At 45.2% G+C, this 10646-nt stretch overlaps 1 long non-coding RNA gene across 1 annotated transcript in view; it reads left to right on the plus strand.

Annotated features, from left to right (window-relative positions):
- LOC127529144 (uncharacterized) overlaps positions 1-10325 on the plus strand; it is an 81585-nt gene extending 71260 nt beyond the window's left edge. The window contains exon 3 of the long non-coding RNA XR_007935825.1: positions 10206-10325. This is a non-coding gene — a long non-coding RNA (uncharacterized LOC127529144). The remainder of the gene's footprint in view (positions 1-10205) is intronic.
- The last annotated feature ends 321 nt before the right edge of the window (positions 10326-10646 follow it).

The raw sequence follows: 10646 nt of genomic DNA on the forward strand, positions 1-10646 counted from the left end.
TTTCAGGAAGGATCTTGGCTTGGAATTGGGAAAAGTGAGTGCAGATGGCATTGACCCCTGAGGTAGAGCTGGTGGCTTGAAAATGTAGAGAGCAGAAGATTCTGGAATCTGCCTAAACACACTTCATTGTCATGCGCTCCTCTCATTTTCTGGAAGTGTTTATTAAACAATATGTTGACAAAAAATGAATTTGTGTGGGATATTGTGAGCATACAAATCACTAACTGACATGATAAATTGAGAAACAAAAGTGTGAATGTGCAGGCTGTGTAGGAGGCAGGTGACAGTGTGAAAAGAGGCCATGGAAGATTAGTGAGTAACCCTTTTTATTTGCAAAATAGCTCAGTTTTCCATCTTCCTCCAACCCCCAAAAAAGTGCACAATTGTGAAAAAGCAGGCAAAATGAATTTTAGGGGCATCACTGCAAAACTTTAGGCAAAATCAATTTTAGGGGCATCACTGCAAAACTTTAGGCAAAATGATACTTGGCTGTTTTGCTCATCAATTCTTAGGTGCACATCTTCTTGGATTCCCTTTATGCTTTGTATGTTTGTGTTTGAATTTTCTGGTTTGTTTATAGGTTTTGCTTTCAAATCGTGTTTTATGGATTTGGCTATTTTGTTCTGCTAACCTTTTTAAGGCAGCCTTTCACATTTTGCCTATTTTTTACAAGCATTATTGCTGTTATTATTATCAAAATCTTTGCTTTTGTTATTTGGGCCAGGGGTTTTCACAGTTCCCCTCTCCCTTATAAGTGTACTGACTTAGAGGACAAGTCAGCATATTTTTTCATGAAAGGACTGGGAGAAGAGGAAATAAAGCACAGTCAATATCGGAAGAACAAAGAAAATGTGTCACCAACCTGCACTTTATATCGCTCTCAAATCTCCAAGAAGGATGCCTCCTGCTCAGTGATCATATGTCCATCCATCCATTATCTAACCTGCTATATCCTAACTACAGGGTCACGGGGGTCTGCTGGAGCCAATCCCAGCCATCACAAGGCGCAAGGCAGGAAACAAACCCCGGGCAGGGCGCCAGCCCACCACAGGTGATGATATGTACTGGTTCTATCAGTCTTAAATCTCCAAGTGGAGAACCCCCACCACTTTTTGATGGTATGTACCTAATCCATCGCTCTTGAATTTACATGGGAGACCATGCCCACCACTGCGGTGGGTTGGCACCCTGCCCGGGATTGGTTCCTGCCTTGTGCCCTGTGTTGGCTGGGATTGGCTCCAGCAGACCCCCGTGACCCTGTGTTCGGATTCAACAGGTTGGAACATGGATGGATGGACCATGCCCACCATTTTTTGATGGTATGTACCGATTCTATCATTCTCAGACCTCCAACAGGGAGCACCCCATCGCTTTTTGATAGTATGTACTGAATCCATTGCTGTTGAATTTTACATGGGAGACCCAGCCCACAATTTTTCAATGTTATGTACAGATTCTGTCAGTCTCAAATCTCCTAGTGGAGACCCCCCACCACTTTTCGATGGTATGTACCTAATCCATCGCTCTTCGGTCTCCATGAAGGAAGCCTGCCCACCATTTTTCAATGGTATTTACCGATTCTATAATTCTCAGACCTCCAACAGGGAGCACCCCACCACTTTTTGATTGTATGTACCTAATCCATTCCTCTTGAATTTACATGGGAGACCCTGCCAACTAGGGCGGCATGGTGGCGCAGTGGGTAGCGCTGCTGCCTCGCAGTTGGGTGATCTGGGGACCTGGGTTCGTTTCCCGGGTCCTCCCTGCGTGGAGTTTGCATATTCTCCCCGTGTCTGTGTGGGTTTCCTCCGGGCGCTCCGGTTTCCTCCCACAGTCCAAAGACATGCAGGTTAGGTGGATTGGCGATTCTAAATTGGCCCTAGTGTGTGCTTGGTGTGTGGGTGTGTTTGTGTGTGTCCTGCGGTGGGTTGGCACCCTGCCCAGGATTGTTTCCTGCCTTGTGCCCTGTGTTGGCTGGGATTGGCTCCGGCAGACCCCCGTGACCCTGTGTTCGGATTCAGCGGGTTGGAAAATGGATGGATGGATGGACCCTGCCAACTATTTTACGATGGTATGTACAGATTCTGTCAGTCTCAGACCTCCAACAGGGAGCAACCCACCACATTTTGATAGTATGTACCTAATCCATTGCTCTTGGATGTCTGAGGGGAAGCTCTTTCCACCACTTTCCAATGTTATGTACAGATTCTGTCAATCTCAAATCTCCTAATGGAGACCCCCACCGCTTTTTGATGGTATGTACCTAATCCATCGCTCTTCAGTCTCCATGAAGGAAGACGGCCCACCATTTTTGGATGGTATGTACCGATTCTATCAGTCTCAGACCTCCAACATAGAGCACCCGACCACTTTATGATGGTTTGTACCGAATCCATCGCTTTCAGTCTCCATGGGGGACCATGACCACCATTTTTCTAAGGTATGTACCAATTCTATTAGTCTCAGACCACCAACATGGAGCACCCCACTGCTTTTTGTTGGTATGTACCGAATCCATTGCTCTTGAATGTCTGAGGGGAGACCTCACCCACCATTTGTCAATATTTATGTACAGATTCTATCAGTCTCAAATCTCCTAGTGGGGACCACCACCATTTTTTGATGGTATGAACCTAATCCATCACTCCTGAATCTCCGATGGAGGACCTTGCCCACTGTTTTCCAGTAAGTCACTTTGTATATGTCAGGGTTTGAGCTACCAACATGCGGTATTTGCGCTGTCCTTGGGCTGGAAGTTTTTGCAGGACCTGGCATCCAAGTAGCATCAGGAGTTTTGTGGAATTGAAGATTTAAGGTGAAGGTTTAAGGTCAGGTTTTTAAGACTAGCAATGACGTATGGAGCTGAGACATGGGCAGTAAAAGAAGCGCAGGAGAAGACATTGGATGTGGCAGACATGAGAATGTTGAGATGGAGGTGTGAAGTGACTAAGAAGGACAGACTAAGAAATGAGACCCTCAGAGGTACAACACAAGTTGGAGAGATAGCTAAGAAAGGACAAGAAAGTAGCTTGAAGGGGTAAGGAGGTGTGATGAGGAGAGACCATGAATATGGGGGCAAAAGAGTGATGGGAATGGTAGAGGAGGGAATGGCCAAAGTAGAGGTGGATGGAAAAAGCTAAAGAAGGTTTGAAGGAAAAGGGCTCGACTGAGGAAGAGGTGCTGGACTGAGCTCTATGGAGAAGGTTGGTCAGACACAATGACTTCACATAGGAATAAGTAAAGGTGAAGAGAATGAAAAAGACAAGGATGCAAAGATAACTTGGAGGTGTCGTTTCAGCACTTCCTTCATTGATATACAGTCTAGCCCCTATAGCATCTTCAGGGAGTGAAGGGAGCAGCAAAAGGCCCCCAAAGCCCCATCAATAGAATTAATAATAAATCAGAGCCAACTCTACAGGACACGATCAGTTATTCCACAGGAGACACCAGAGGCCAGCGTCCATCTTCATCCCAAAGTCCTCTGATCTTCGTACTTGCATCCCGACTTATTTGGGGACTAGTGCCACTGCGTTCTCTTTTATATAATTTTATTTTTGTTTCCTTTCCTCTTTGTCTGAACACATTTTTCTCGTTTCGTTCCTCTGCCTCTCCTCCTCACGGTCTCCGCACTCCGCCAGACTGATTTCTGATTCACTCTATTAGCCACCACCTTCGGGTTAGAAATGGCTGCACAATTTCAATTTTAATGCGTTTGGGATAATATTACGGAAATCAATAGCAAGTGAGGACTCGTGTTTACAAAAAGAAATGGTGCGGAAAGCCGTTCGTTTTTATTTTTTTAGTTGACAGAAAAATTGCAATTCCACAGTCTTTAACCTCTCATTGATTATGGAGATGAGGGCATCTCGAAACACTAACAAAATCCCTTTTTACAAAGATCTGGCATTTCAGTTGACTGGTGAGGCTCTCATTTAGAAGCGGCGCCACCAAGAGGTGGGCACAGAAGCAGAATGAGGGGCTCACTGTTTCTACCAATCAGAATGGCCCCATTCCTCTGATAACCCAGAAAATGGGAAAACATTAAGGGTCTGTCACACACGTGCGCTTAGGAGGAAGCTGTGTGGACCAAATGAAGGTAATTCCATGCCAGACCAGGCGGTGGCTGGGTGCATTAAACCTTCCTTTATTATTTCTGCAGACCAAATAGAGGAAATTCTACCTGATTTAACCTTGATGACACCAATTCCGGTTTCCGGCTCTCACTTCCAGTTCCAAACTTAATGACATCACTTCCTGTAAAGTCCTTTAAAGCCGCCATCTTTGGCTTAACTATTCAGTTCGGTCTGGAACTCCAACTTATGCACATCAGTGCCAATTATCATACCCTTTTTACAGCCAGGGACAATATATGGGTGGATGCCCCAAACCTTTTTGTGTGTGTCATGGCTGGTTTTTTTCACAAAACACATTCAGAAAGAGTGGGCACTTAAAGTTGGAATGGTGCCTTGGCACTGGGCACCATACCCTCCAAGCAGATCTTTGACACAGTCCTCTCAGGTCTGCACTGGAGCCATTTTACAACCTAGTATTATTATTTTTATTTATTTACTTATTTTTCTTGGCCCTGTGCTTTGCACGTTAAGCCAGGAAGATGTCTTTGGTAATGTGTGAACAGCTTGGCACCGCCATTTTGTTACCTCCAAGAGCTTAACAACAAAAACGGCCATCTGGGTTCCATGAGTGTTTTTTCGTTGCTGTTAGCTTTTCAGAAGGATTGCTTTAAAGTTCGAATTTGGTGAACTGCGTTACAATGAATGATATTCCTGGTGGTCTTGGAGACATCCAGCACATGGTGGGTAGAGAATGAGATGACGCCTTTCAAAAACTCTGGTATATTCCATAAGTGTAATGCTGTTGGAAATGTGTGCTTTTTCAGTGTGCTAAATGTGACTTGTAATGCTTAATGTGTGTCTTTTATTTCAGTCTGATTTTATTTTAGAATTATTGTAATAATGACTCTTAAATTGGGGGCTCAGAGGTCAGGTGGGAGATGTTCTGTAACTGAAATAGTAAGCAGGTACAAATGGCCTCATTAGATCATTAATAATCAAGGGGATCATTTTCCAAGACTGTCAAAGTTGGGTTTAAGTAAAATTCTGGGGTGTATGCAGAATAGACATAGACAGGAATTCTGGGGAAATAACTATAAAATTATTAAAAGTGTGGCATTGTTTATTACAATTGTGGACATCAGGGGGCCCTCCAGCTCCCTAAACCCAACACAGACAGATACTGGAAACAAGTTTAAAACACAAAGAGCCTCTCATTACGTGGGAAACTCTTCAAAGTAGTGTTTCCAACCACCACCTTGGAGGTGTAATCGATTTTTTCAACACTACCTCCATTAATATGTAGCCCCTTTAGCATCATCAGGGAGCGAAGGGAGCAGCAAAAAGCCCCCAAAGCCCCATCAATAGAATTAATAATAAATCAGAGCCGACGCCACAGGACACCATCAGTTATTCCACAGCAGACACCAGAGGCTGGCGTCCATCTTCATGCCAAAGTCCCCTGATCCTCATACTGGCATCCTGACTTGTGTGTGGCTTAGTCCCGCTGCGTTTTCTTGTATATTATTACAATTACAATTGTGGATACTGGGCAGACAGATTATTACAATATTACAATTGTGGACACCAGGGGGCGGTCCAGCTCCCTAAACCCAACACAGACAGATACTGGGCACAAGTTTAAAACACAAAGAGCCTCTTATTACGTGGGAAACTCTTTGAAGCAGCATTTCCCACCACTACAGCCACAAGTACAAAACAATAAAGCACACAATGTCTCCTTCTTTCTTCTTTTCTTTCTTGATCACTGCCTCCTCCGCTCCTCCCAGCAAGATTCGTCCCCCTTCCATCCGACTCTGACTTGTCTCTGTAAGGGCACGCAACTCCTTTTATTTGGCCGCCCCGGTAGTGCTTCTGTCTGTCTGTAAACACTTCTGGGGGCAATTTTCAGACGCTTACAATGTATAGATGGAAGGTAGCCATTCTCGGTAAAATGCAGATTACGAAAGAGACACCTCGATTAACACGCAACACTGAGATATGGTTGTTTTTGTTTAGAAAGTACACTACACTGCTTGGTTAGAGAAAATTATTGTAATAAAATGGGATATACCCGATCCAGTGCCAGTGCCAGGTTATTTTGTGCCCTAGGCCAAGCTTATTAGTGTGCCAACTAACCATTTGTTGGCAAACCTGTGTGGCTGGGTTTTTTTCCCCTCCCCTTATGATCTGCGCCCCCAGGCGAATGCTTAATTCACCTTAATGGTGCAGCCGGCCCTGACCAGATCCCTACAAGCGAATACGTATGAGCTTATGAACCTAGAAGTGTGAAAGTGGTCTGTTCCACTCCAGGACAAGAGGGGGCGCTGACTCTAACAGTATCTTCCCTCTCCCCCATCATACCGCTCAAGGATTGTGCCTCGCTCCGCCCACTAGGTTGAGTGAAGACTCCACCCCTTCTGGCAGTGATCACAAAGCTGACAGTAGCCATATTTTCTCCTGATTTTTGCCATTGTACATCTGTGGGGTTTTTTTTTTTTATAATTTAAAGGGGTCACCATTCTGGTACCCCAACCTTTTGCCTGCCTTCCCTAGTCTGCTTTCCAGTCCATATTACAATGGAAAAATGTATCTTGTATTGAGTCAGCTTAGTTGCTACCAGCAAGGAGCACAACTTCCAGCAGTCGGTTGTCATCAAACCACAACCATACATTGTGGAAGAGGTGGGCGTTTTTCGAAAGTAGCACCTGCACGACTTCAAGCCAACCTCTCCTACTCTGGATAATTTGTTACAATGAGCCAACACCTCAACTCAAGAATCAGCATGCCCTGTGTGAGTTAGGGGCTCAACTAGTTTAAAGTGTTGTGGAGAAGTTGATTGTAAACTCAATGGAGTCGTTGTTTTTAAATTTGTTCAATTTTCTATGACCGGCTGGAAAAGTGTTTCAGTTTGGAGACGATGACATTTTCAGTGGGCATGGCACTGCCAGGACATTTCCAGGTTGCATGGGCAGGCTAAATTGGCCCTAGTGTGTTCTTGGTGTGTAGGTGTGTTTGTGTGTGTCCTGTGGTGGGTTGGCACCCTGCCCAGGATTGGTTCCTGCCTTGTGCTCTGGGATTGGCTCCAGCAGACCCCTGTGAACCTGTGTTCGGATTCAGCAGGTTGGAAAATGGATGGATGGATGGGCAGGCACTCAGACCCCCCAGTGTTCAGATGTTCACATGTGTGACCCCATCTTGCAGCTTTAAGGCTGAGCCGTTTCCCAGTCCAGAAGAGGCTTCCTTCAGACCAGCTTGGCCTAGAAAACTCCCTGTGGACTTCTGGCCTACTTACTTACTTAGACTTCAGTCCTCCTGTGCTGCATGGCATATTGGCCAACAAGCGTTCTCCACCATTTCTGGTCTTTGGTAAAGGTCTCAGTTTCGTCTCAACTGATGTTTGCACCTTCTGGCCTTGTACCATCGTTCTTCTCCTAGTGTTCCACGGGTGCCTTTTTGGTCATTTTGCATTGGGAGGTGCCCATGTCATTGCCATCTTTCTTATCCAATGATTCTCCATTCGAAGGACGTGGCAAACTTTTGTGTGGGTGATGGACGGTGATGGAGAGTTTGCATGAGACACTTCTTCGTAGAACCTCTCCGTTGGTGATGTGATCGTAGTATCGGATCTTGAGAATTCACCAGAAGTTTCTTGTTGATACTTGCTGACGCCTTCAATGTTTCATGGCATAAATGGTTATGAGAAACACACCAGAGGTCAGCAAGTGAAGCCTGATCCTCAAGGAGATGGATGGTGATGACCAAATCTCGTCCGTCCTCTGGAAGACTGCTGTCACCTTCCTGATGTGGCACTTTACAGGTCCCAGAAAATATTAAAAAATACCTCACTTAGGGAGAGAAACCATACGAGAAGAGGCCCTTAACTTTTATAAACGGTGCCCCTAATGGATTGACTGTCTCAGGCAGTAACCACCATTCTGAACTTTTGTTTGTTACTGGAGCACTCAGAAAGATGCAACCCTGGGCTGCTATCCATGTGGCCCATACCTAAACCCACCACTGAACGATGTGGGGGACGGGACACAGGTATGATTCCCTCAACTAAAGTGCTCCATTTCTGAATCCTTTCCAACGTTTCTGCTTGAATAAGTCTGTCGAGTTCAGCGGGGTCGCTGCTGCCACCACACATTTGATCTTCCTCGAGTATGGAGCATGTCGTACATTCTGGAGGGCAGTGACGGCGAAGCAGGATGACAGCGATACAAAATCCTCTCAGCGCCGGTCCTCTGAGCCCTGGCACTCCTGTCACTGACGCACGGCAGGGCGGAATTTAAAAAAATAAAATAAAACAACAATCCGCCGCCCACACTTCTTCGCCAGCTTCAGAGATTTGTAGCCCCAAGTGAGGAGCCATTACTGTAGGGCCACACCTTCTGATCAAAGCTAACAGCTGCCAGTACCTGCGGTGGAATTTAATGCCTTCATACTTGCAGTCTAATGAGCCCAGGGCTGACGTGTTCAGAGTTCCCTGGATGGAATTTAAAATTTTATTTCCATTTTCATCATCCAAAAAAAAAAAAACGTAATGTACCCATTTCTACGGCCAGTATAAATCTGAAGCCAAAATGTGATACGAACGGTAATTAGAATTTAAAAAAAAAAGATTTTAGGGGGTCTAAAATACCAATTTACAGCAAGAATAACTTCTGGGCATCCTAGGGGTGTCTAACAAAAAAAAAAGTATAAATTCATGAGAAATGGGAGTTTATTAAAAGTGGTTTTAAAATCACACTTGGCTCTCCGGTAATGAATGCACTCTTGCCCGTGGCTGTGTCCTCCTGCGCTCGACGTGTCGTCACGCCAGCCCCTGCCTTGCCTTTTATTCCAGCCCCACTCTCTGCCTCTTCCCATTGCATCTCTCTTTTTTTTTTTTGTTATCCTGCTTTTTAAAAAAAAAAAGAAATATAAAGTTCTTGCAACCCAAGCAGTTCTCCTGCAATCTGAAAAATGCCTCATTCCCTGCCGAAATTGGACTTTTTCTTAAACTGCACAAAAGAGTAGAAGGTGTGCAAAGGAGGGTTTAGCCAATTGAATCTCGCCATTCCTCTGAAGTCTGCCCACCGAGAGATGCGCAATATAAGAAGAAACTGGACTGATGGGACACTTGCAGGCAGAGACGGTGCACTGGCGTAACGAACGTTAGAACGTTGGAAAACATTTCGAAGGGAACGGGCCGTTCATCCCAGCAAGGCTTGCCAGGCCTCTCCACCTAATTGCTTCAAAATAACATCAAGTCCCTAAAGCTTGCCAGGAATATGCGTACGCCAAACAAAATTCTGATTTTTAAAACCTTGTATATGCTGTAATGTAAAAAAAGAAACAAGGAAGAAGGTTTTGGGGGGGGTCTACTCTGTATAATGTCAGGAACAACGCAATAAGCAGAGTAATCATAAGAGACAGAGTCCAAACTGTGACTGGGGAGGAGAGTGGAGTGCTCTGGACTTAGAGGTGCAGGGCAGGAAGGGGAGGGTGTGGTTTGCCTACTTAGGCTTTCCTTCTGATGGTCTGTGAAGGAGGGAGAAAAGGCACCAGTACCATTCATCAACCCTCGAACTCGGCATCATACCCTCAGTTAAGCCCCTTAGACTGCCTCCCATGCACAAGTGTGTGACAACACACATTTCTACACAGTTTACCTTTATACATCACAGTCGTCTAGTAAATGTGCACGCGTGAACTCCGCCTGGCTGCCTTCCAACTGTGTCCCTGTGTTCTTGATGAACTCATTTTAAAGTCCCAGTCTCGATCCACTAGACTCATTCCCTTTATCATTTTAATCACTTCACTCATGTCTCCTCTTCATCTCCTTTAAAGGCTCAGCTCTTTTCATCTTTCCTCATAACTCATCCCCTGTAGCCCCTCAATCAGCCCAGTCGCTCTTCTCTGGACCTTTTCTAGTGCTGTTTTGTCCATTTTGTAGCCTGGGGACAAAAACTGCACCCAGTACTGCAGATGAGGCCTCACCAGTGTGTTATAAAGCCTGAGCAGAACCTCCTGTGATTTGTACTCCACACATCAAGGCGCTATATAACCTGACATTCTGTTAGCCTTCTTAATGGCTTCTGAACACTGTCTGGACATTGATAGTGTCATAATTTTAATCACTTCACTCAGGTCTCCTCTTCATCTCCTTTAAAGGCTCAGCTCTTTTCATCTTTCCTCATAACTCATCCCCTGTAGCCCCTCAATCAGTCCAGTCGCTCTTCTCTGGACCTTTTCTAGTGCTGTTATGTCCATTTTGTAGCCTGGAGACCAAAAAAGCATACAGTACCCCAGATGAGGCCTCACCAGTGTGCTATAAAGCTTGAGCAGAACCTCCTGTGACTTGTACTCCACACATCAAGGCGCTATATAACCTGACTTTATTTTAGCCTTCTTAATGGCTTCTGAACACTGTCTGGCAATTGAAAATCTGCTATGTCCTTTTTGTAATCTGGGGACCAAAACTGCACCCAGGACTCCAGAAGAGGCCTCACCGGTGTGTTATAAAGTTCAGTATTAACCCCTGTGACTACACACATCAGTGCTGTTATGTCCTTTTTGTAGCCTGGAGAC

Source organism: Erpetoichthys calabaricus, chromosome 9 (genome assembly GCF_900747795.2).
Source record: "Erpetoichthys calabaricus chromosome 9, fErpCal1.3, whole genome shotgun sequence".
Taxonomy (NCBI): domain Eukaryota; kingdom Metazoa; phylum Chordata; class Cladistia; order Polypteriformes; family Polypteridae; genus Erpetoichthys; species Erpetoichthys calabaricus.